Source organism: Equus caballus, chromosome 4, assembly GCF_041296265.1.
Source record: "Equus caballus isolate H_3958 breed thoroughbred chromosome 4, TB-T2T, whole genome shotgun sequence".
In the NCBI taxonomy this organism is placed as follows: Eukaryota; Metazoa; Chordata; class Mammalia; order Perissodactyla; family Equidae; genus Equus; species Equus caballus.
This window is the reverse complement of record NC_091687.1, coordinates 7,121,162-7,147,870: the sequence shown is the minus strand read 5'-3', so window position 1 is coordinate 7,147,870 and position 26,709 is coordinate 7,121,162. Positions and strand designations below refer to the sequence as shown.

At 39.7% G+C, this 26,709-nt stretch overlaps 1 protein-coding gene across 1 annotated transcript in view; it reads right to left on the bottom strand.

Moving 5' to 3' along the window:
* The window catches only part of PRKAR2B (protein kinase cAMP-dependent type II regulatory subunit beta), a 109,007-nt gene that overhangs the window by 37,679 nt on the left and 44,619 nt on the right, over positions 1–26,709 (bottom strand). The gene's annotated exons all lie outside the window — the stretch shown is intronic.

Sequence of the window (26,709 nt, the reverse complement as noted above, 5' to 3'; positions counted from 1 at the left end):
GTGGTAGGTGGAATCTGTGATCAGATACTACCCCTGTATGAAGGCACAAATCCACCCCATCAAACAGTATGAAGAGGTATATTAATACTCCACACCAGAAGGAAGAAGAAAAATACCCAGAAATCAATCCTAAAGGCACAGAAATTTACAATCTGAATGACAGAGAATTCAAAACAGCTATCATAAAAAAACTCAACGAGTTACAAGAAAACTCAGAAAGACAGTTCAACGAAAGCAGGAATAAAATTAATGAACAGAGGGAACTCTTTACCTAGAGATTGAAACTATAAAGTAAAACCAATCAGAAATGTTGGAGATGAAAAACACAAAGAATGAGATAAAGAAAAATCTGAAGTCCTTAACTAACAGAGCTGATATTATGGATGACAGAATTACCAATTTAGAGGACAGAAATATAGAAATGCTTCAGATGGAGGAGAGAGAACTAAGACTAAAGAGAAATGAAGAAATTCTCTGAGAAACATCTAACTCAGGAAATGCAACATAAAGAATATAAGTATTGCATAGGGAGGAGAGATGGAGAAAGGAGCAGAGAGCTTGTTCAAAGAAATAATAGCTGAGAATTTCCCAAACCTGGGGAAGGAGTTCGAATTACAAGTAAAAGAAGCTAATAGAACTCCAGAGTAGGGGCTGGCCCCGTGGCCCAGAGGTTAAGTTCGCACGCTCCGCTGCTGTGGCCCAGGATTTCACTGGTTTGAATCCTGGGTGCGGACATGGCACTGCTCATCAGGCCACACTGAGGCAGCGTCCCACATGCCACAACTAGAAGGACCCACAACTAAAAATACACAACTATGTACTGGGGGGCTTTGGAAGGAAAAATAAAATCTTTAAAAAAAAGAATTCCAAAGTACATCCATGTAAAAAGACCTTCTTCCGAGGTATATTTTAGTAAAGCTGATGAAAGTCAGTGACAAAGAAAAAAACAGTAAGGGCAGCAAGGCAGAAGAAAATAACCTACCAAGGAACCCCTATCAGGCTTTTAACGGATTTCTCAGAAGAAACCTTGCAGGTTAGGAGAGATTGGAATGATATATGCAAAATCCTGAAAGACAAAAGCTTGCAGCCAAGAAGACTCTATCCAGTGAAAACATCCTTCAGCTATGATGGAGAAATAAAAATTTTTCCAGATAAACAAAAGCTGAGGGAGTATATTGCCAGAAGACCCTCCCCTACAAGAAATGTTCAGGAAGGCCCTTATACCTGAAAAGAAAAAGAAACAGTCTACAGAGCCTTGACAAGGAGATAAAAAGACAAAATCAGAAAACTGCAGCTTTCGATGAGAACAGGTTTGCAAACAATTATAACATTAAAGATAAAGGGAAAGAAAACATCAAGAATAACTAAAATTACTTCATTTTAACCACAAACTTACAACACAAAATGGAATAAGTTGTCACAACAATAACTTAGAAGGGGAAGAGGAATGGGATGGAAATGGCTTAGACTAAGGAAATAAGAGGCTATCAGAAAATGGACTATCTCATCTACAAGATCTTTTATACAAACCTCACAGTAACCACTAAACAAAAAATCAGAAGAGAGACACAAATGATAAATAAAGAGAAAACTGAGAAAACCATCACAGAGAGCCACCAAATTGAATTGGCAGTCCGAAATACATGGGACAAGAAACAGGGTAATACAGAACAATGGGAAAACAAGTGCTAAAATGGCAACATTAAGCCCTCATATATCAATGATCACTCTAAATGTAAATGGATTGAATTCGCCAACCAAAAGACACAGAGTGGCTGGATGGATTAAAAAACAAGACCTAACAACATGCTGCCTCCAGGAAACACATCTCAGCTCTAAGGACAAACATAGCTTCAGAGAAAAGGGATAGTAGACAATACTCCAAGCTAATGGCAAACAAGAGAAAGCAGGTGTTACCATACATATATCAGACAAAGTAGACTTCAAGATAAAAAAGCCAACTAGAGAGAAAGAGGGGCAGCATATAATGATAATAGGGACACTCCACCAAGAAGACACAACACATAAATATATATGCACCTAACACAGGAGCATCAAAGTACATAAAGCAACTATTATCAGACCTAAAAGGAGATATTAACAACAACACAATAATAGCAGGGGACCTTAACACTCCACTTACATCAATGGATAGATCATCCAGACAGAAAGTCAACAAGGAAATAGTGGAATTAAATGAAAAACTATACCAGATGGACTTAATAGATATATATAGAACATTCTATCCAAAAACAGCAGAATACACATTCTTCTCAAGTGCACACGGAACATTCTCAAAGATAGATCATATGTTGGGAAACAAGGCAAGCCTCAATAAATTTAAGAAGATTGAAATCCTATCAAGCATCTTTTCCAACCATAATGCTATGAAACTAGAAATCAACTACAAGAAAAAAGCTGGGAAAGTGACAAATACGTGGAAACTAAACAGCATGCTACTGAACAACCAATGAATCACTGAAGAAGTTAAAGGAGAAATAAAAAAATATTGGGAGGCAAATGAAGATGAAAATGCACCATACCAACTCATATGGGATGCAGCAAAAGCAGTCCTAAGAGGGAAATTCATAGCAAGACAGGCCCAACTTAATAATGGAACAGAACTGAAAAATATCAAATAAGCAATCTTAAACTCCACCTAAAAGAACTAGAAAAAGAACAAACAAAGCCCAAAGTCAGCAGAAGGAGGGAAATAATAAAAATTAGAGCAGAAAGAAATGAAACTGAAACCAAAAAAACAAAAAGGATCAATGAAACTAAGAGCTGGTTCTTTGAAAAGATAAATAAAATTGACAAACCACTAGCCAGACTGACTAGGAAAAAAAGAGAGAAGGCTCAAATAAATAAAACTAGAATGAAAGAGGAGAAATTACAATAGATACCACAAAAATACAAAGGATTATAAGAGAATACTGTGAAAAACTATATGTCAACAAATTGGACAATCTAGTAGTGGACAGATTCTTAGATTCACACAAACTCCAAAAACTGAATCAAGAAGAAATGGAGAATCTGAACAGACAAATCACAAGTAAAGAGATAGAAACAGTAATCAAAAACCTCCCAAAAAATAAAAGTCCAGGCCCAGACGGCTGCTCCAGAGAATTCTACCAAACATTCAAAGAAGATTTAATACCTATCCTTCTCAAACTATTATAGAAAAATTGAAGGAAATGGAACACTTCCTAACACATTTTATGAGGCCAACATCACCCTGATCCCAAAGCCAGACAAGGACAACACAAAGAAGGAAAATCACAGGCCAATATGGCAGATCAACATAGATGAAAAAATCCTCAACAAAATTTTGGCAAACTGAATACAGCAATGCATTAAAAGGACCATACACCATGATCAAAGGATATTTATACCAGAGATGCAGGAGTGGTTCAACATCCACAAATCAATCAATGTGATACACCACATTAACAAAATGAGGAATAAAAACCACATGATTATCTCAAGAGACACACAGAAAGCATGTGACAAAATCCAACATACATTTATGATAAAAATTCTCAATACAACAGGTATAGAAGAAAAGTATCTCAACATAATAAAGGCCATATACACAAACCCAGCCAACAACACACTCAATAGGGAAAAACTGAAAGCCATCCCTCTGAAAACAGGATCAAGAAGACAAGGGTGCCGACTCTTGCCACACTTAATCAACATAGTATTAGAGGTTTTGGCCAGAGAAATTAGGCAAGAAAAAGAAATAAAAGATATCCAAAATGGCAAGGAAGAAGTGAAACACTCACTGTTTGCACACGACACGATTTTACATATAGAAAACTCCAAAGAATCCATAGGAAAACTATTAGAAATAATCAACAGCTACAGCAAAGTTGCAGGGTACAAAATCAACTTACAAAAATCAGTTGCTTTTCTTTATTCTAGTAACAAACTAACAGAAAGAGAACTCAAGAATACAATCCCATTTACAATTGCAACAAAATTAATAAAATATCTAGGAATAAATTGAACCAAGGAGGTATAAAACTTATACAATGAAAACTATAAGAGATTATTGAAAGAAACTGAGGACGACATAAAGAAATGGAAAGATATTCCATGTACATGGATTTGAAGAATAAAATATAGTTAAAATGTCCATACTACCTAAAGCAATCTACAGATTCAATGCAATCCCAATCAGAATCCCAAGGACATTCTTCACAGAAATAGAACAAAGAATCCGAAAACTCATATGGGGCAACAAAAGACCCTGAATAGCTAAAGCAATCCTGAGAAAAAGAACAAAGCTGGAGGCATCACAATCCCTGACTTCAAAATATACTACAACACTATAGTAATCAAAACAGCACAGTACTGGTACAAAAAGAGACACACAGATCAATGGAACAGAACTGAAAGCCTAGAAATAAAACTGCACATATATGGACAGCTAATTTTTGACAAAGAAGCTAAGAACATACAATGGAGAAAGGAATGTCTCTTCAATAAATCGTGTTGGATAAAATGGACAGCCACATGCAAAAGAATGAAAGTAGATCATTATCTTTCGCCATTCACAAAAATTAACCCAAAATGGATCAAAGACTTGAACATAAGACCTGAAACCATAAAACTCCTAGAAGAAAACAGGCAGCACACTCTTTGACGTTGGTCTTAGAAGGATCTTTTCGAATACCATGCCTACTTGGGCAAGGGAAACAAAATACAAAATAGACAAATGAGATGTCATCAGACTAACGAGCTTCTGCAAGGCAAAGGAAACCATGAACAAAACAAAAAGACAACCCACCAACTGGGAGAAAATATTTGCAAATCATATATCTGACAAGGGGTTAATCTTCAAAATATACAAAGAACTCATACAACTCAACAACATAAAAACAAACAACCCAATCAAAAAATGAGCAGAGGATATGAACAGACATTTTTCCAAAAATGATATACAGATGGGCAATAGGCACATGAAAACATGTTCAACATCACTAATCATCAGGGGAATGAAAATCAAAACTACAATGAGATACAACCTCACGCTTGTCAGAATGGCTATTAATTATCAAGACAAAAAACAACAAATGTTGGAGAAGATGTGGAGAAAAGGGAACTCTCATACACTGCTGGTTGGAATGCAAACTGGTACAGCCACTATGGAAAATAGTATCAAGATTTCTCAAAAAATTAAAAGTAGAAATACCATAAGACCCAGGTATCCCACTACTGAGTATTTGTCCAAAGAACTTAAAACCAACTATTCAAAGAGACTTATGCACCTCTATGTTCACTGCAGCATTATTCACAAGTGGAAGCAACCCAAGTGCCCATCAACTAATGAATGGATAAGGAAGATATAGTATATATATACAATGGAATACTACTTGGCCATAAAATCGACCAAATTGTCCCATTTGCGACAACATGGATGGACCTTGAGGGTATTATGTTAAATGAAATCAGCCAGACAGAGAACAAGCACTGTATGATTTCACTCATATGTGGAAGATAAACTAACACATGGACAAAGAGAACTGATTAGTGGTTACCAGAGGGGAAAGGGATAGAGGAGTGGGCATAAGGGGTAAAGGGGCACCTATACATGGTGACTGACAAATAATAATGTATAACTGAAATTTCACAATGATATAATCTATTATGACATCAATTAAAAAACGGATAGACACCACAAAAAAGTCTAGATCTGCCATGAAATGATCAATTTAATCATACAGTTATGAGTAACTTACAAATTATCCATAATTCAATCTTTCAGGAGCAAATACTATTAATATTTTGCATATTCCTTTCCAGTGTTTATTCAGTGTTGACCTTATATTTTATATTGCATATGCAATTTTAAAACGTGCTTTTTTCATTTAACACAGTAAGAATTTTGCATGCCATTAGAAACATTTTGTAAATATTGTTTTAAGGGCTGCTTATTATTTATCATAAGCTATAATTAACCACTCTTCTAATGCTAGACATTTAGCTGGATTCTATTAAAATAACCTTGCAAGAAACATCTTCATGCATAAATATTTGTCTACGTTTCAAATTATGCTGTAGGAATTATTTCCAAATGTTATTTTGGGGCTACATGGTATAACAATTTTTAAGGTATACTTGTCAACAAGTTTCTCTGCAGGGCGGCTGTACCCAACCCACTGTCCTAAAAAGAACACGGAAAATGACTCCTTGAAACTGTACAATGGAATGAGATGCTATTGCCTAAAATCTTTGCCAACTTAGACAAAAAAGATTAAAAACTTCCTAATTGCTATTGAATTTGAACAATTTTCAAATGTTTATAAGCTCACTACATTTCCTCCTTCATCCTTATGTAGGGGAATTTACATATATATTTGGTTTTCCTCTTGACTTACATCAGTTTCTTAACACTACTTTGTCCTATTTTTCCCAATTGTTTTATCCAGTTTGCTTTTTAAGTGTAATTACAAAGTTTTTACAGATTATGCATGTTCGTTTATTTTTAATGTAGTGAAATCATCCCAATCATGATATGTAGTGAGATCCCCAATATGACTTGATCCCAACATTAAACGTAAGAAAAGTACCACTGCTTTCAAGGTTGGAAACCCCTCCTTTATTTCCAAATCTAAAGATCTGTTACTTCTCTTTCTTTTAGTTTTTTAAAGGTAGATCTTTTTACATTTACCCTTTAACCCATATGTGATGCGGGGACAGCGAGCCGAAGAGTTGAAAGAAAGATTTCTTGGACTCTCAAGGTCTGGCAGTGGTGCTCTTTTATTTAGAGAATAGTACAGAACAGCATGGGGACAGGACCCACGGGCAGTCAGAGCTCCTGCTGCTGCCCTGAGTTGAGGGTTAGGGCTAAATTTATAAGGCAGGGGTACGTGACTTACTTTTACTGGAAAAAGAAAAGATGATGTAAAAAGTCATTAAATGATTTCAGTGCAGATGGGGTCTGGTTATTGTGCGGTCATATAAATTTAGATACGAATCTGGCCATATAGATCGGCATGTAGGTGAGGATGCCCTGGGCTTCTCTCCCTGGGGCAGCCCTAATTCATACCATAAAAATCCACCAGGTCATATAGTTTGGCATGTAGGCCAGGTCACCTTGGGCTTCTCTACCTGGGGCAGCCTTAATCCACATCAATATGGACTTTATTCTGACACAGATGTAGAAAGTTAAAGAACAGAGGACAGGCTGACAGATGTCTTTCCAGGGGCCTGAGGATGGCATCAATATTAGCACCACTGGTACCAGCATTACCATTATTATTATAAAACCTGACATTAGCTTTCCTTTCCCTAGACATTGCTCCACAGACCTAGACCAGTGATTCTTACCTAGGGCCAATTCTGCCCCACAGAGCACATCTGGCCATGTCTGGAGACATTTTGATTGTCACAACTGTGGGGGCTTAGGAGGAAGCTACCAGCTACTGGGGGAGGCCAGAGATACTGCTAACCCTCCTGCAGCACACAGGACAGCTCTCCGTCCCCACAACAAAGAACTACCGGGCCCCACAGGTCAACAGTGCCGAGGCTGAGAATCCCTGACCTCGTGCATATGTTCTCATTCAGTCTCACAACAACCCTAGAGAGGTGACGTACCACCACTTGAGAGACGAGAGGCGAGGGCATAGAGAGCTTATGGATCTTGGCCAAGGCTACACAGGATGGTCTGGCTGACTCCAAAGCCCTCCTTCTTAACACTGTTCTGCACTCGACTGCTTTGGTGAACTCACCAGCACAACGCCTGGCCTTCAGCCTTCTGTCTCAGAAATCTAACAGAAGGGGACCTGTCTCTCAGGGGCAGGCTTCCATTAAAGAGCCTCGCTGATGTTCCTCCCAGATGGCAGCAGAATGCCAAGTGAGTAACCAACTTCCTGAATGAAGTCTGGAGTCAGCATGACCAGCCAGCTCTCTCCCTGCAGGAAGACCACAGAAGAAGCCAACGCACAATTAAAAGGTTGCTTGGTGAGAAGGAAGTGGGAGGAAGAGAGACTGTCAAATAAACTGAATGTTTAAGGGCATCGAGAGACAGCCCCAGGCATTCACAAACACAATACAGACGGTCCTGCTAATGTGGCCCTGACACTTAATTGTGTTGGCTGCAACTCTCCAAGAGGCATGAGTCCACCACCTTCTAAAGATCAGCTCTGTAACTTTCTGTTTCTGCGGATGACCAACCTCACAGGCAAGACGGCTACCTCACTTGCAGGGCTCAGTGCAAAATGAAAACACAGACCCCAGATTAAAAAATTAAGTATTTCAAGAGGACAACAGCAGAAGAGTAAACCAAACTCGAGGTCCTTATGAGTGTGGGCCCAGGAAGCCAGCCATGCTCTGGGATCAGTCCATTCAAGGAGGTGACACAGTAAGTAAGATATTTGGTTCTTTAAGGTAACTTGTTAGATATATCCTCTGACCCATTAACGTTGATCTTAAATTTTAATTCACAGAGGGAAATCTTAATCTTCTAATTTCTAAATTTCAAGACCCTAAACTTGGACTAAAACTCATCCGGAGGAGTAAACGATTATATTTCTAAATATCTCATCAATTATCCCAGTATTTATTAGTTAACACCCTTCTGATTTGCGATACCTACTTTATCACGTTTGTTCGTTTGTTTCTGGGCTATCCATTTCATTAAAACATTGATTGTGCCAGTATCACAAGGTTTACCTCTTGGCATTTACATGCAATTGTTTCACTCTATTAAAATTCACCTACTACCCCCTCCTATACCTAAATCAAAATGCAGCATCTGCAGTTTTGTGCACTGCCACGGCGCCTTACACCTCCCTCTCTTCCCTTATGCTCTTTCCTCGATTGAAACGCCCTCCACATCCCCCTTTCCAAGCCATCCTTTCTCTCCAGCCCCAACTAAAATGTCAGACCAAGAGTCACATGTTGACCTCGCACCTACATAGAGCCAATTTAGGAAACCACATTGGAGCGCTCCCTTTGCACTGTCCCAATCCTGGGGACAGAGCTCATTAGGATCACTCACCACACTTTACCAAAGATGTTACTATGTGCTCGCCCCTCCAGGCTGGGACTTGCAGCCCTTCAGGGACTGACTGTGCGCTCTTGTTCATTTCTATATTTTCCTAGCACTGACCTGGCACACTGCCTGGCTCAAGGCACATTTTTTTGAATGAATGAATGACTGATGAACAAACAAGCCGGCAAGGTCCTCAAGGGCAGAGAAGAAGTCTCTTTAAAATATCTCCCAATAGTCTACAGACTATTATAGACTCTCAAACAAACATGAGTAGAATGAAGGAATGAACAAAAAGCTGTTCTTTTTTGTTAAAATGTCCTACACTGTTTGTCCAAGAAATGAGGACAGAGAGGATGAGTGAAAATGAGGACCTTTTGTCTTGTTCACCAAGGAGCCTGGCACAGAGATTAGGAGCTCACTAAATATCTGTACAATGAGTGGATGGATAGAAGGCTCTAAATGAATGAATAAATGGAAGGCTCTAAACGAACGGAAGGAAGGTTCTAAAAAATGAATGGACGAAAGGCTCTAAATCAATGAATGGATGGAAGGCTCTAAACAAATGAATGGATGGAAGGCTCTAAATGAATGAATGGATGGAAGGCTCTAAATGAATGAAGGGATGGAAGGCTCTAAGTGAATGAATGGATGGAAGGCTCTATGCCTGGATGGACCCTCAACCCAAAGCCTCCAGATAATTTGAGTTACCTCATATTTCTTTTGAAATGCATTTGCCCTATCCCTTCTGGGCAATCTGAAACGAAGCTTGAAACTGTATATTCCATTCTTTGTTTGGCAATTACCCAGTAGTGAGGGACAAAGCCATAACGTGACAACTATACTGACTGCATCTTCTGGGGCTTGGCCTCAATCTTCTCTCCATATATATTATATACAATATATATAGACATTATTATATATTTTTTATGTGTGTGTGTGTGTATATAAATATATATATATATAATGTGATAGACAAGGGGTGAGGCATTTTTTTTTTACCTCCTAATACCAAATAAGTGTTGTCTTTTCCAGCACCACCTCTCCAACTCTCTGACACCAACTGGGTGTCCATCAATTCATTTCTAATACTGGAGGTGTCATCAGATCCCACAAGTTAAAGGACTCCGTCCCACAAGACTGCCCCCACCTCAGATGCCAATCGCAACTCCCAGGTTACCCATACTTCTGATGAACCAGCTATAAATTGGAGGTTCCCGTGACCTCCTCCTCAGGTAAAATAATTCACTAGAATGACTCAGAACCCAAGAAACTGCTTTCCTTACTATTACCGGCTTATTATAAAGGATATAACTCAGAAACAGCCAAATGGAAGAGATACACAGGCAAGATATGGGGGCAGGGGCATATAGCTGCCGTTCCCTCTCTGTTTGCGCCACCCTCCCAACACCTTGATGTGTTCACCAACCTAGAAGCTCTCTGAACTCTGTCATTTAGGGACTTCTATGTAGGTTTCATTACCTAGGCACAACAACTCATTAAATTACTGGCCACTGGTGATTAACTCGATCTCCAGCTCCTTTCCCCTTCCCTAAGGTCGGGGGTAGGGGCTGAAAGCTCCAAAGCTTCTAACCAAGGTTCGGTGTTTCTGCCACCAGGCCCCCATCCTGAAGCCCCTCAGCCAAGACTCACCTCATCAGCACATCAAAGAAACTCTTATCCCTCATGAAATCCCAAGGTTTTAGCAGCTCTGTGCCAGACACCTTGGACAAAGACCAAGTACCTTTCTTATCATGTTCACAAAGGGGTTACATCAACTCCCAGGGTTTTTCACCAAAGGCCCTCTAGACTTTGTTGACAATGTATAAAAATCAGTACAGTCAAAACAACCCTACACTGGACAAGTTTACATAACCCATGTTGGCTTTAACAAAGCTAACAAAGAATAAAGGAACCAGACTGAACTCCAGGAGCCACTGGGCCTCCGCGCCGGCACAGAGCCTTGCACACAGTACCCCCTCAATAAGCATTTGCTGAAGGAATAAAAAGCAAATGTGGCCTGTACAGAAAGACTGCATGGTTTAGAGGCCTTCAACCTAGAAAAATACTGACTTCTATAAAACATATAAAATTTACTTTTCCAAGGTTCACAATACACTAAGATTTTAGCATACTTATTTAAATGATAATCAGCTTAAAATAAAGCTAGTATAAAAAGCACAGGTGTACTATACAACAGAGTTCTGATTCAGTATGATTAAACTTAGCTTATTGAAGTGGAAATGCCCTCCTACAAAGGGAAAAAAAATTACCTTTTACAAATACTAGTTTAAGGCATGCAGGCTCAAACAAGAAAATTAGTTGGCAGAGGGGGCAAAAACACTTACCTTTTTTTTTCATATAAAGCACAGATATACATACAGTAAATAAACAGATATACAGCAATAAAAAAATCACTGGGGGCAATCAGAGAGAAAAGGTCTAAAAAAACGTGAGGGAGGGGCCGGCCCCGTGGCCGAGTGGTTAAGTTCGTGCGCTCCGCTTTGGGGGCCCAGGGTTTCGCCAGTTCGGATCCTGGGTGCAGACATGGCACTGCTCATCAGGCCATGCTGAGGCGGCGTCTCACATGCCACAACTAGAAGGACCCACAACTAAAATACACAACTATGTACTCGTGGGCTCTGGGGAGAAAAAGCAAAAATAAAAACTTAAAAAAAAAAAGACGTGAGGAAAAGGCAATAAGATTGAGAAACACTGGTACATGGATGTACTAGTTATGGCTAAGGAAAGGGAAGAGGCACAAGAACAAGTCAGTAGACTTCCCTCCCCCATTCCTTCACGTTTCTGCCCAGGTAATTTGCTATATATCTGCTGTGACACATTCATCTTAAATTTTAATTCACAGAGCAAAGGCATTTGGACAACATGTCCAAAATACGGAAGTTCACATTTTGATCCCAAATCACATTCAAGCAAAAAGAGCCACAACAAGTCTTATTCATTCATTAAAAAAACTAGTTTCTGAAATGTGGGAGATGATGCAAAGAGCAAAAGAATGATGCAAAGCATATATGTTATCACTATATGTTATAAATAGCGTATAACTTGTTTTGTCTATGTACTGTGTATAAACCATTTGTTCTCTAGGAGCTCACAGCCTAGAAAGCAAGACAGAAACAGAAGGATCACGCTAGTATTAGTGCCATGATGAAGGTGTGCACACAGCACTGCAGGAGCACAAAAGAGAACGTGGTGACTAGCGGCTGAGAGACAGAGGAAGGCCTGGCAGGAAAAGAGGCTCCCTCAATAGTTAATGAGGAACGGGAAGATTACTGAGGATCTCGATTGATTCACTGCTGTATTTCTAGCTGGAGCAGTAACTGGCACATGGTAAATGTTAACAGAAATGGTTGAAGAAATAAGCAGTTATTTCAGTTGGTGAGAAAAGTATTCTCTTCTTTTGATCCTTAGACCTATGGAAACCGCACCTGTCAGTGCTGGCTGGTTTATACCAGAGTAACAAGCAGCCCCAAATCTTGGTGACTTCAAACAACATAAGTTCACTTCTTGCTCACAGTGCATGTCCACCCCAGGACAGTGGGTACTCTGCTCCATGTGGTCTCAGTGAGGGCTGCAGGCTGACAGAGCTGCCACCATTTGGAATGTCACCAGTCCCCAAGGCAGTAGCTAACTGCTCACTGGCTCCTGATGGGGTTCAAGACACAGCAGCCCAAAACACAGCACCTTGGCATATTGACTATAATAAGGGGAAGGAGTTTGAGAAAATAGCAGAGGCAGGAAGGTCACTCTGACCCTCACCCTTCTTCCCTAAAAGCAGGAGGTAAGTCTCCCCTGTGAAAGGCACCCTCCTTATCCCAGGAGGAAGAGGGCACCCTCATCCCCAGAGACAGGGGGTTTAGAACCGAGAAGCCTGCATAAACAAACCGTGTTACTTCTTCTCCATTTACTACCCAGAGCCCAAATCCCTCTGTCTTGTCAGTTCTTCACAAATTTATTGTTCCTTTGTCTAAAAGGTATAAAAGCTTCCTGCTCTGGTCACTTCTTGGGCTCTTCGTTTTCTTGTGAAGGCTCCCATGTCCATGTAAAAACTCAATAAAATCTGTCTGCTTTCCTCCTGTTAATCTTGTCAGTGTAATTCTCGGGCCCAGCCACAGACCCAAAGAGGGTACAGGAGAAATCTTCCTCCCCTACACTCCGAAAGCTTCTGCCTAGAAGTAACGTGTGTCACTTCTGCCAAGACGACAGATCACATATCTCAGGACAAGTGACATGGCCGCTCCTAACTTCAGGAGACAGGGAAGCGTAATCTCATCATGTGCTCAGAGGAGAGAAAACCAGAATATTGTGAAGACTCCTAAGAACCAAGGAACCATCTGGCGGCCCTAAACCCAAGGTCTCCTCTCCCCTCTCTCTGCTAGGAGCTGAGGAGGGGAACAGAGGGAGCGTTAAAACCAACCTCACAGTTTACTTAAAAATAGAGAAAAAAGTTCTTGACTTAAAAATCCACAGAGTAAGGCTTATAAACTCTGAACAGAATCACTACAATTTCCCTAAAACTGCCTTTAAATATTAATTGAATATCTAGTTATTTAATGTTTCCTGTATCAAAACATTAAAAGTTATTATAATCCATCATGTTACTATATTTCAGTTACAAAAAGAGCAATATAAATATATCCTGCACCCATCTTGCAGAAATGTTGGCAGGCTTCATTAAATAGCACTTAGGTGATTGGCGCCAGCCCAGTGGTGCAGCAGTTAAGAGCGCACGTTCCACTTTGGCAGCCTAGGGTTCGCTGGTTCGGATCCCAGGTGCGGACATGGCACCGCTTGGCAAGCCATGCTGTGGTAGGTGTCCCACATATAAAGTAGAGGAAGATGGGCACAGATGCTAGCTCATGGCCAGTCTTCCTCAGCAAGAAGAGGAGGATGGCCAGCAGTTAGCTCAGGGCTAATCTTCCTAAAAAAGAAAAATAGTACTTAGGTGAATATTTAAATCCTAAATCAGCTGTGCTCATGTCAGCAGATTTTCACTATAGAGATTTCAGCCAAGATATTTTACTTTACAAGCCTGTCTTGGTGAAATTCGAGAAACACAGTTTCCACTTAATCTAGTTTGTTTTGCCTCCCCTATGGGGCTTTAAGAATCAGCCCTTCATAAAGCACCTTCTGGTTCTCTTTAAAACTCTGTTTTAAATCTTTATTCAGGTAGGTTCCCAAATCATCCCAGACATATAATTACTAATCCTAAAAAACGTCTATAAACTTCTTCCTGTTCCTTCCACTATAAAACATTCTACTGTCTCGTAAGCATTTTAGAGATATTAAACATTTCACTGAACTGCCCGGATTCGTTACGAAACCATTATTTTTGCTGCCTTTAACAAGAGATGTATTTAGAATAAGCCTGCATAATTTACCAATGCCTTTCCACGTTTTTGTTTCTAAAAACGATTTTCCTGCACCTGTATATCACTCCTCTTTAAGTGACTGTATAATCAAGACTCATTCACACCTCACACAGAAACCATCATGCTCAGGACGCGACTGGACCAGCGCCACTGAGATACGTAAATGAGCAGCAACAGAGCTTCAAGCCAATGAGAATTTGCTCATCTTTTGCTATTTTCCTATTATTAAAGCTACAGAAACCAAAACATTCTGTAATCTGTTTCCAAAGAAAGTGTGAATTTTTCTTCAAAAATACCTCTCAAGGAAAAACAAAGTCCTAACTATGTCAGAACCCATAGACATAGGCTAAGTAAATTTTTATGCCAGACTTGGGTTCCGAAGTATTTAAGAATTTTAGTTATGAAGTATGTGGACGATCCCCAATCCATTTTCTTTCCACCGCACGCTCTACACGCATGCACTCAGTCTGTAAAGCAGCTGCCACCTCTTTTAATAATTCACTCACTTATCAGGAGTATGGCACAATTAAGAGGACAAAGCATCCAGTAGGTTTATGAAAAGAATTACATCAACATGGAAATTTCTGGGAGGATGAATCCAGAATAGGACAGGCTCAAACACCGTACCTAACACCACTGCGAGCAGCCTGTGGGATTCAGAGAACGGAGGAAACACCATAGGAGCCCTCGCCGCCTCTCACATGGACCAGCGGTTCCCCAGTGCCACTAATGTTCCTTCCTCAGCACAATAAAAGAACAGTAACAACGTGCAAGATTCCAGAAAGGGCAAGTACATGTAATCAAAGAACTCAGTTTCTGGGTATTTTCCAAATGGTCCAGTCCAAGTAAATTCTCTGAAGAGAAAGTATAAAAACTTACAAATCACCAAGAGCAAGATAAATAGATACAGTAAAAAAAGCCTGAAGAATAACTCTGGGAAGAATCTATTTTGATAACCACTAATATTTTGAAGCCCATGGATGTGTTTGCCACTAATCCCTAATTCCTCAACGATATTCTTCACAACTATTAAGTAGCAGACAGGAAGCGGATCCACTTGTACGAGAGGACAGTACTGCAGTAGAAATTACATTTGTGCTTTGCTGAAATGGTCTAATGAGGATTTCAGAGCATTATATTTGATATTAGACTTAATGTCTACCTTGATCTTATAATAACATGGCTCCCTTTACACCCTGAATACTTAAAAAGTGCCTTCAGAGATACGGTACAGCAGAGTGAGGAATATGGCAAATCCTCACTCCAAAAGCAATGATAAAACAAGACAAAATTTTCATACACAAAACAAAACAAAAAACATTTCAGGACTCTGAAAATCAATCAAAGGCATACAAGAAATTGAGAAGCGTTTATTCATGAAAAACTACCGAACCTCAAGTTAGAACAGTGAGAGTGTATCGGAAAGGCACTCTTGTGTTTGTCCTTTACTCACATCATCACCACAGTCACAACACTGATACCACGGTGTGAGTTTATTCCCACACTGACCAATTCTTCTACGGCTGGGTGTCCTGCAATTCAGTTCAGTTCTGACGTTATCCACCTGGAGTTACTGTCAGATCCCACAAGTTAAGGGTTCAGTCCCACAAGACTGCCCTCCACTTCAGACGCCCATCGCAAGTAGCAGGTACCCAGGTTGCCCACAACTTTTGTCTGACGCGGCCATACAATGGCGGTTCCCACAACACCCGCCTTAGATTTGAACATTTGTTAGAACAGTTCACAGAACTCAGGGAAACATGTTTATCAGTTTATTATACATAAAAGATATGACACAGATGAACACCCAGATGAACAGACACACAGGACAAGGGCTGGGAGGGCCCCGAGCGCTGGAGCTTCTGTCTCTGTGGAGTTGGGGTAGGCCACCACTGCAGCACACAGATGTGCTCACTGAACCCCGTACTTTTGGGATTTTTATGGAGGCTTCATCATGTAGGCATGATTGATCATTAACCCAATCTCCGTCCCCTTTCCCCTTTCCAGAGGATGGTGGGTGGACCTGAAAGATCAAGCTTCTAGCCATGGCGTGGTCTTTCTGGTGACCAGCCCCATCCTGAAGCTACACCGGAGCCCACCAAGTCTCCTCATTAGAACAAAAGACATTCCTATCACCCAGGAAACTTCAAAGGGTTCAGGAGCTCTGGGTCAGGAACGAAGGTCAAAGACCAAAATTGGAACAAAAGATGCTCCTAGTGCACTTAAAACTTAGAAAATTACAAAGGTTTCAGGAGCTCTGTGCCAGGAAGTGGGGACAGAGACCAATACATATTTTTTCCATTATTTCCCAGGGAGTCCATGGCATTCCTGCCTGGGACTGCTATCCCCAAGCCCCGAGCCCCAGTACAGTCAGCAGGGTGGTTCTACAGCTTTGCTGCTGGAGGAGACTAACTCGATTAAGAGCAGAGCACAAGAAAAACCATGCTCAGCAACATAGTTGGTCATGGCGATTATGGTGGCAGACAAACAGGGAGGAAAGCAGCTCACCCAGCCTGAGGCTGTGGTCCTGGCTGTGGCAACAGCAGCCCAATGGAGTAACCAGAAATTTAAAAAAAGAGACAGCCAGAGCAGGGCTTCATAAGCTCTCCAAACATCCATGGCCCACTGGGAGGCTGTGCAGGCAGGCAAGAGAAACTGGCCAGGGCCCAAGCCATCCGCATAGCCCTCGCTGTCCATGAGGCTGTAGCTCATGCAGAGAAGACAAAGACAGCAGTTAGAAGTCGGGACACACTTTAAAACTACCTGAAAAAATTCAATAGAAAAAACCCCAAACAATTCAATTAAAAAATGGGCAGCAGATCTGAACAGACATTTTTCCAAAGAAGACATAAAGATGGCCAATAGGTACATGACAAGGTGCTCGACCTCACCAATCACCATGGAAATTCAAATCAAAACCACAATGAGATCTCACCTCACACCTGATAGAACAGCTATTATCAAAAACATCAGAGATAACAAGCGTTGGCAAGGATGCAAAGAAGAGGGAACACTTACACACTGTTGGTAAATTAGTGCAGCCACTACGGAAAACAGTACAAAGCTTCCTCAAAAAGATTCAAAATAAAATTACCATATAATCCAGCAATTGCACTTCTAGGTACTTATCTGCAGAAAATGAAATCATTGTCTTAAAAGGATACCTGCACCTCTGTATCACTGCAGCATTATTTATGACAGCCAATGCATAGAAGCAACTTAAGCGTCGTCAGTGGATGAATGAATAAAGAAAATATGGTACTTGTATACAATGAAATATTATTCAGTCATAAAAAGAAGGAAATCTTACCATTTGCAACAACATAGATGGACCTTGAGGCCATTATGCTAATTGAAATGTCAGACAGAGAAAGGCAAATACAGCATGATCTCAAATCTTAAAAATCTTAAAAAAAGCAAAAATGAGCTGATAGGTACAGAGAACAGACTGGTGGTTGCAGAAGGAGGAAAAGGCTACCTGAAATTGGAACATGCTCCCCAACTCACACACATCCATCAACTCATGGCATTTGAATATAACCTCTAACCAATCACTGACTGACCACTAAGCCATGGAGACGCGTGGACTAACCCTGGGAAACTAGGGTTAAAATTTTTTTTAATTAAAAAATTTTAAAAAGCATTGACATTAGCAGTCACACATCATGGTGGAGACAGAGTTCATAGATTTAACCCAGGAAAGTTACTAAACAAAACCCAGCAACAACAACCATGAGATGGAGAAAATCAGAATTTGCAATTGCTACAAAATATAATCTAAAATGCCACTTCTCAGCAAACTTGTAAGGCATGCAAAGAAACAGGAGAGTGTGAGCCACACTCAGGAAAAAAACAGTCAATAGATATTGTCTCTGAGTGGGCCCAGCTGTTGGACTTGGCAGACAAAGACTTCAATGCAAACCCTGAAGCTTTGGAACTAGACAAAGCCATGTTTAAAGAATTAAAGTATGAAGACAATGATTCAACAAACAGAGAATCTCAATAAAGAGGCAGAAATTACGAAAAACAACCAAATGAAATTCTGGAGTAGAAAAGCACAATAAATGTGTTGAAAAATTCACTAAATGAGTTCACCAAGTTTGAACTAGCAGAAAAAAAGAATCAAGGAACCTGAAGATAGATCCATAGAAATTATTCAGCCTAAAGACCAGAGAGAAAAAATAATGAATAAAAAATGAAGAGAGCATCAGAGATCTTGGAGACAACATCAAGCATACTAACATACACATAATGGCAGTTCCACAAAAAGTTAAGAAAGAGAGAAAAGGGCAGAAAAAAAATGGGAAGAAATAATGGCCAAAGAATTTCCAAATTTTATGAAAAACAATAATTTACAGATGCAGGAAGCTCAACGAACCCCAGCCTAGAATAAACACAAAGAAATCCATACCTAGGCACATTTTAGTCAAACCATTAGAAGTCAAAAACAAAAATCTTCAAAACAACAACAACAAAAGATTTATCAGATACAAGGGAACAATAAAGCAATCAGTTGTTAACTTCTCACGAGAAATAATGGAGATCAGAAGGCAGTGGCACATTCAAATTGCTGAAAGAAAAAAACTGTCTTACAAGAATTCTATATCCAGCACAACTATCCCTTAAAAATGAAGGTGAAATGAATTCATTCTCAGATAAACAAAGACCAAGTAAATTTTCTGCTGGCAGATGTGTCCTACGGGAAATACTAAAGGAAGCTCTTCAGGCTGAAAGGAAATGACACCAGAAGCTAACTCAAATCTGCAGGAAGAAATGAAGAGCAGTGGAAAAAGTAAATATGTGAGTAAATATAAAAGACTGTATAAACACATGCTTTTTTTCCTCTTAATTTTTACTTTAAAAGACAAGACTGCATAAAGCAATAATTATAACACTAAACTGCAGGGTTTATAGCATATGTCAATAATAGCACAATGGGCTGACAAACTCTAACTCAATTGCTCTGAGTTCACATACAGAAATAACAGTCTGATCGTTACACGTGGCTAGCCCCAGAAAGCAACCACCTCTTCTCAGTTTGCTCCTGGGTAATGATCAGGGTGAAAGAGAGGGGGAGGATAATATGGACCAATTTTGGAACACCAGGATTCCATCCTGACCATTCCTGGGCATGATACATCTCTGACCCAAAATTTTTAATACCTCCCACAATATACAGACTAAAGCTCAAACTCTTAAGACGCCCAAGGGTCCCCCATGATCTGATTCAAACTTGTTTTTTGAGACTTTCCTCCTACTATAATGTAATAAAGCCCATAAGTTTCCAACCTTATTAAACTATTCACTATTACCTCAACACAGTGTTATTTTACATGGTTTGCTCAACTGGAAATTTCTCTCTCCCACTCCCCATTCCCACATATGAAAATTCAACTTTTTCTCAAGCTCTGCACAAATGCCACAGCCTCCCTGATACTTTCCCCAAGCATATAAGTTAGGATTAAATGTTCCCTTCCAAGTAGAAACACGGAATGCACCTTATTTGTGTCATCATTTCCGTGGAATCACATTATGTGGGGGCTAAATTCTAAATACAATATATGAGGCAAAAATCTCCAATAGTCAATATTATCCTTGAAAATCCCATAGGAAGCCACTGCTGAAGATGGTCATATGGTCCCATAATAAGTCCCTAACAATGAGTTTCCCCTCCAGCATTAACACTGATTGCTGCTTCTTCTGTTGAGCACCAGAAGTCATTGCAGGCTCACATTTAGAAGCCACAGTTGTGTGGAAAATGGATACCTTTAAACCCCTAGAAATGCTCATACTCTGAGAGGCATGCAGGAACCGAGCAAGCCAGCAGGAAAGGTAGATTCACAGCTCCCCTCACGCACTGCGGGCACTCACTCACTCAGGGGAACGTCCACCCGTTCCCTTGTGCTCACTGACAAGTATCTGGTAGGACAGTCATGGTACCCGGTCAGCTCTTCCAGGGACTTCGGTACAAGCCACATCTTACTCATCTTCAGCAATCTCACAGCATGCATTGAAGACTGTCTTGCAAATAGTGAGTTAATGATAAAAGCTTTTAAATTTAAACGAAGTGACAGCACAACCAACCAGATATAAATCCATTTCTTCTATAGTTAGCAGAGTATAAACATTCCAAAAACAAACATTTTAGCACAAAAAAAGCTGTCCTCTCACAAATTAAAAACCTTTCCAAGTCTAGGAGAAAAAAATACCCAATCTGATTTAAAAATGCAATAATTTTGCATAATGTGAGGGAACCAGGTTGTTGGCTGCTCTTAATGTTCTGAAGAAAATAACATCAAAAAACAGTTTTGTAAGAAGAAAATTACAGTGACCTTTAGGCTCCCACTTTATCTCTGAAAAATTCGTCATATAAATATAAAGCATTATTTCTTCTTTGGGGCTTTTTCCTTTAGAAGCTAGATGAATTGATATGCAAGATAATAGCCCCATTCTTTTGAAGAGAAGCGACATTTGTCTGGCATTGTTATCTGTTGTCATTCTGTGTGTAAAGTATTATGTTATCATAAAACGGTAATGTTTCTTAACAGAAAAAGACACACGCAAGTGGGTCACCTGCAGTCCTGCAGGCAGGTGGTGAAGCAAGTGACTTCCTCTCACACAGAGCTCACGGCTTGTCAACTGTCTTGGATTTGCAAATGTGCTGGTACACAGCAGATGTCCCCTTAGGCTGGAAAGAAAGCTCAGAGGGACAACAGAGAAGCTGCCTTCCACAAAGAAAGATGGAGAGCTTCTTCAGGGCAGCCAGTCTAACCTAATAATCAGCTAGCAGACATGATTCTAATAATCCAAATTGGGATCAGCTAAAATTAGTCCCAGGTGAGGTCATGGTTTCTGAGCCTTGTGTCACAGCAGACCCCGATGGGAAAATGAGACAACTTCCAAATCAACCCAGGATGGCTGGGCTAATTAATTAGAGGCTGCTCCTGGGATTTCTGAGGGCTTGAATCACAGGGAACGTCAGGGCAGTCTCTTTCTGGTGGCTACTTCTGTAAAGCGTGAGCTCTGGCGGTCATATCCCCCCCATATGGAGAAGCAGTCTACAGCAAGAGAGAGAACCAGAGGCAAGAGATGGAGAGATTCCTAACAGCGTTCAAAACCCAGGTTCCAGTTGTTCCTGAGGCCCAGCTGCACTCCTGCCCTCCCTGTGGAGTGGTGGTTTTGTGAGGCCCCACTACTCTTCCAATAAACTTTCCACTTCACTTGATTGAATTCCATGTGCATTTCAGTCTCTCACAACCAAGGAGACATCAGAAATTAAGGGGAACACTGGTTCAATAAGATCAGGACAAGTATAACAAGATAATAAAAGTCCAATCAATTACCAAACAGAACTAAGAATAAAACCATTGAGCAGTCATTGATAAGGAAGTGGTATTTGCAAAATAAAAAGTTCAAACTCTAGTGACTATTCGATGGAATTATAACAACAAAAGTGGGTGATAGATAACTCAGGGGCCACGTGTGGTTCTGACAGGAGTACCCATGATTATTTATCTGTGTTATTAGTCAGACAATATAAATGCTAAAGATAGTCTGCAAAATCGAAATTATTCTCTGCCACCAAATTTTGCTGCCTTGCAAAACAAATAAGGTTGGCCTTAGGTCTTCAATTTAGTTTTTTACGTTCCATGGGTTTCAGAACCACTAGCTGGTATTTTTTTAAACAGCTTTACTGTTTTTACGAAGATGATATACGCACCCTGCAAACAACTCATTTTTTAATTATTAAAATTTTGTTTACCATATGCAAAAGGCCTCTAGCTTCAGCAAAACGAACACATGGAAACAACTCTTATTTATTGACTATTTATTTGTAAAGCTGTGCTTCGTGTTTATGACAATACAAGTACTAAATAGGGTCCCTGCACTCTACTAGCTTACAACGTGGTTAGGAAGATTAATGCATCAGTTAAGGCAGGAGTATCAATTATCATCTGTGATTATATAGAGAGTGACCGATCTACAGTGTGGGGAAAGAGCACAGAATTCAGACAGACTGAGGCATATCCCAGCTCGGTCAGTCTTTCATACCACTTATTAATTGTGTGACCTCTGGGCATTACTAAAGCATTATGAATCTCCACTTTTCTCATCTGTAAAATGTGGCTATTAAGACCTGCCTCATGGAGTTGCTGTGACTAAAGAAATGCCAGCTGTCCAGGAATCACATGAGGAGCGCATCTTGGAAAACAACTGATGTATTTGGCTTACGCTATCAAAAGACAGCAGGATGAAGTGGAATAGACAAACATTCACACTTGCCTGTGAATGAGGAAGCTCCAGGCCTTTGCATGCACAATTCCCCTGGAGTCCTCCCCCACCAAGCTCCGCCACCCTGCTCTCCCTTGATCTCCCCGCTGAAATGTCACCTCCTTGGAGAGGCATTCGACCCCCCACCAACATGTAAATAAACGTCATGCGTCACCCACTGAAGAACTGAGTTACGGCACAGATTCTCACTCAGGATGACACCTGGGTGAGGCTTTAGCCCCTAAGAAAGTCTGTGCTGAAGAGCGCACATCTAGAGGGAAACTTGCTGGGTTCGAACTCCAACTGCACTCCAGACAAGCCGAGGGACTCTGGACTCCTTATTTAACTTCTCTGTGCCTCCGTTTCCTTGTCCCTAAATGGCAATAACAACAGTATCTTACTCAAAAAGTTAATGGGAGGATTACACGATGTGTTTTAAATCAAAGAATGTTTAGAATACTGCAGGCACCCAGTATGGGTGGACCAGAAGGTCTGTGTTAGGGGTAACAGAAAATAGGGTTACAGATGAATGAGTGTAGGTTCTTGAGAGCCTTGAGTTGAACATCAATTTAAAATGTATAGACTTTATCATGGATGACATGTAGGATATTTTGACAGAGATGTGCCAGATGAGTTAGAAAACAAAAGGAAGACTAAATCAAGAGAGATCACCTGGCCTTGTCACAGCACTGTGTGTGTGCAGTAATTGGTATGGCAGCAAAAGAAACAGAAAGTAAGGAAAAGCAACAGTGAAAGTCAGCATTAATCCAGCGACAGACCAGAGACAAAGGCCAAGGTTAGGAAGCATACACAGCAATAATTTAATCAACAGATACGGTTTCCATCAGGAGCTCACTACAGTACAATAAAATCTGATTATCACATTACACTGAGTTACTGAATGCCAGAAACAGATGTTTCTAATGAAACGAACGTGGTTCTACTAAGTATAAGCAAATAAGAAGCAATATCATTTTTAAAGTAATTTGAAAATAAAATATATTATTTTTATGGTACAGAATACAGAAGTAAATTCTAGCACAGTAATGTAATATACCAATGTTATATGGAGAAATTTTGAGGAAAGTGTTATGACGCATTTTTTGTACTTAACTCCTTCAAGACGACATTTTTATGAATATTAATTCTCAGTTATCCTGCAAACATCAACTTTCCTCAATATTTGCGTAAATGATTTAAAAAAAAACTGTGAACAAATATGGCATTCTGGTAAGAAAAAAGTTAAACGTCATTTACAGGGAACGAAATTTAGTCCCTCCACCTGCATTTAAACCTTTCACTGAAAATTACTAAGACTGGAAAATGTGGAGAAGGGAGGAAACTAATAGTTAATCAGCCTCTTCTATGTCAAGCCCCATGCTAGGGACCTGCGCTCCCTTAATCCTAACCACCACCCCAGGGGGTAGGGCATCCAATGCCTGGTTTGTAATGAAGACACTAAAGCTCAGGGCTCACACACAGCTAGTCCACGGCGGAGTGCTGGGATTCCTACCCAGGTCTTCAGATGCTAAAGCACAGGAACGTCCCCCTCCACCACCCAGGCTCCGGGGTCTACAGGAAAGCAAAGCATTCCATCGATAGTCAAGAGAGGGAATTCATGAACCAAGCAGGCAACAGAGAAAAGGTGATCAACAGTCATCATTATCATAAAAAACCTTTCTAAAACACAACCCGCCACACCTGTGAGAACCTTCATAAACTAGGAAGTCCGTGTCTTTCCTCTGTTCCACAGAATGTACATTTCATGATAGCAGGGAGCTTGTGTCTTGCTCCCCATGGCACTGCCCCACATCTACAACAACTAACAATTTCCAGCACACTGTAGACACTCAATAAACATTTATTGAATGACGGTAGTTCCATCTTGTCAACAGAATGAAGTATCTAAAAGAGTGCAGTGTTTGCAGACAGAATGCCTGACTTTGAATCTTGTCTCTGCCACTTGTCACTGTTACCGTGGGCAAGGACTTAACCTCTGTGTATCAGTTTCTCTACCTGTGGTATTAGAACAACAACGGTACCTGTTGGATAGAGTTGTTTTAAGAATAAAACGAATTAACACACGTAAAGCACTCAGAACAGTTGCTAGCTTATAGTAAGCCCTCAATAAATGGTAGCGACTATGATTATTCAAAGTGTTTGTCATTGGAATTCCAGGTTCTAATTATATACAAGTTTGTATACAGAATGGACCCATAGCATGGAACCCAAATTCTTACTTTTTCATTATAAAATACATTTACCCCAGGCATATCACATTTCTAATGCCCTTAATATTTCTGAAGTTGGAAAAGAAGAATTAAGAAAGAAATCACTATTTGATGAATGAAAATGGTTTTCAGAAGGAAAACCATGAGAAGTGGTTTGCACAAATGCTCCTTATATATTTATTTCATTTCTCTGTTAGAGTCCAAATGTAAAATTAATCTTAAGTAATAGGATTTGTGTCATTGAAACAATATAAACATACTATTTGAGAGCTGCAAACGTCCTTAAAAGGCACAAATTAGAACAGATAACACTTCCCTATGCATGAAAAAGTTTCATTGCAGTTTCATAAAACTACACTGTGATTATTATTTTAAAAGCCATGAAATACATATAATCTCAATAGACTTGAAAGTATGAAGCAGAAACAAAATGCCATTTCCCTACACCATTTCTAGCTCCATAGCTGGATGGAACAACGGTTGCTTGCTACATATACTGACTAGTACATCTGAATCATGATAAATGTCTCTTGTTGGGGTCAGTAGGTGTTTCAACCAACAGTTTCTAAATGGACAATTCCTAGCTCTGATCCCTAATTATTCACCTAAAACAGGAAAGCATATTCAACAATGTTCTCTGAAATACACCTAAAATTCAGAGCTTGATTCTGTGTCAAAAAACATGTTTTGATTTATACTAAAGAGTTGGTATATGTTAGTGAAATTTTAAGAACATGATTAACAATTAATGTAATGACCAAACACAGTTCATTCTAGGAATAGAAGGGTAGTTCAATATTAGAAAATCTATTAATACAACTTACCATATATTATGCTAACAGAGAAAAACCAAATGATCATATGGATGCTATGAAGGCATTTGACAAATTCTATTCTTAATTTTTAAAAAATCTCAGTAGTATTAGTAATGCTACTAGCAAACATATTATATTCTTGCTATAGTTTACAAAATGTGTTAAGTACTTTACATTGATTATCTCATTAATAAATTAACAGTACCCCCGAGTTAGGTACCCTTACCGCCACATTTTACAGATAATGAATTGAAATTCAGAGAGACTAAATAACCCTCTCAAGGTCAAACAACTAATGAGTAGCAAAGCCTAAATTTGAACCCAAAGCCATCTGACCTCAGAGCTCACTTAACAAATCAGTAAGGGGGAAAAAAGTTGAAAAGGTAGTTCAAAGAAAAAATAAATACAAATGGTCAACAATAATGAAAATATGCTTAGCCTGACTTATAAATAAAAAAATGCAAAACATAGTTGACCTATCAAATTGCTAAACATTTACTGAGTGTTTTACACCATGTTAAACATAAGATGAATATACAAATTAGTATACCATTCTAAAGGGCAATTCGACAATACCTATACAAATTTTACTCATACGTTTGACTAAGCAATTCCACTGCTAGAAATATATCCTATAGATGTATTTGCACAATTATGCAAAGATACACGTACCTGAAATTTAAACACCCTTGTTATATAAACTAACACATCCATATAGTGGAATATTATTCAGTCATTAAAGTAAGAATAAGGTTCCTCTAGATGTAAGGACATGAAAAGCAGTACAGGATAAACTGTTGAGTGAAAAGGCAATGTGCAAAGCTGGATATAATTTTAATTCCAGCTAAATATGTCCATGCATTAAAATGTCCAGGAAAGAACTTAAGAAAGCGTTAACTGTGGTTATCTCCAGGCCTAGGATTGGGAATTAATGGCAGGCACAAGCACCTTTAGTTTTCATTTTATACCCTTCTGTACTATTTGACTTTCTTACCATGAGC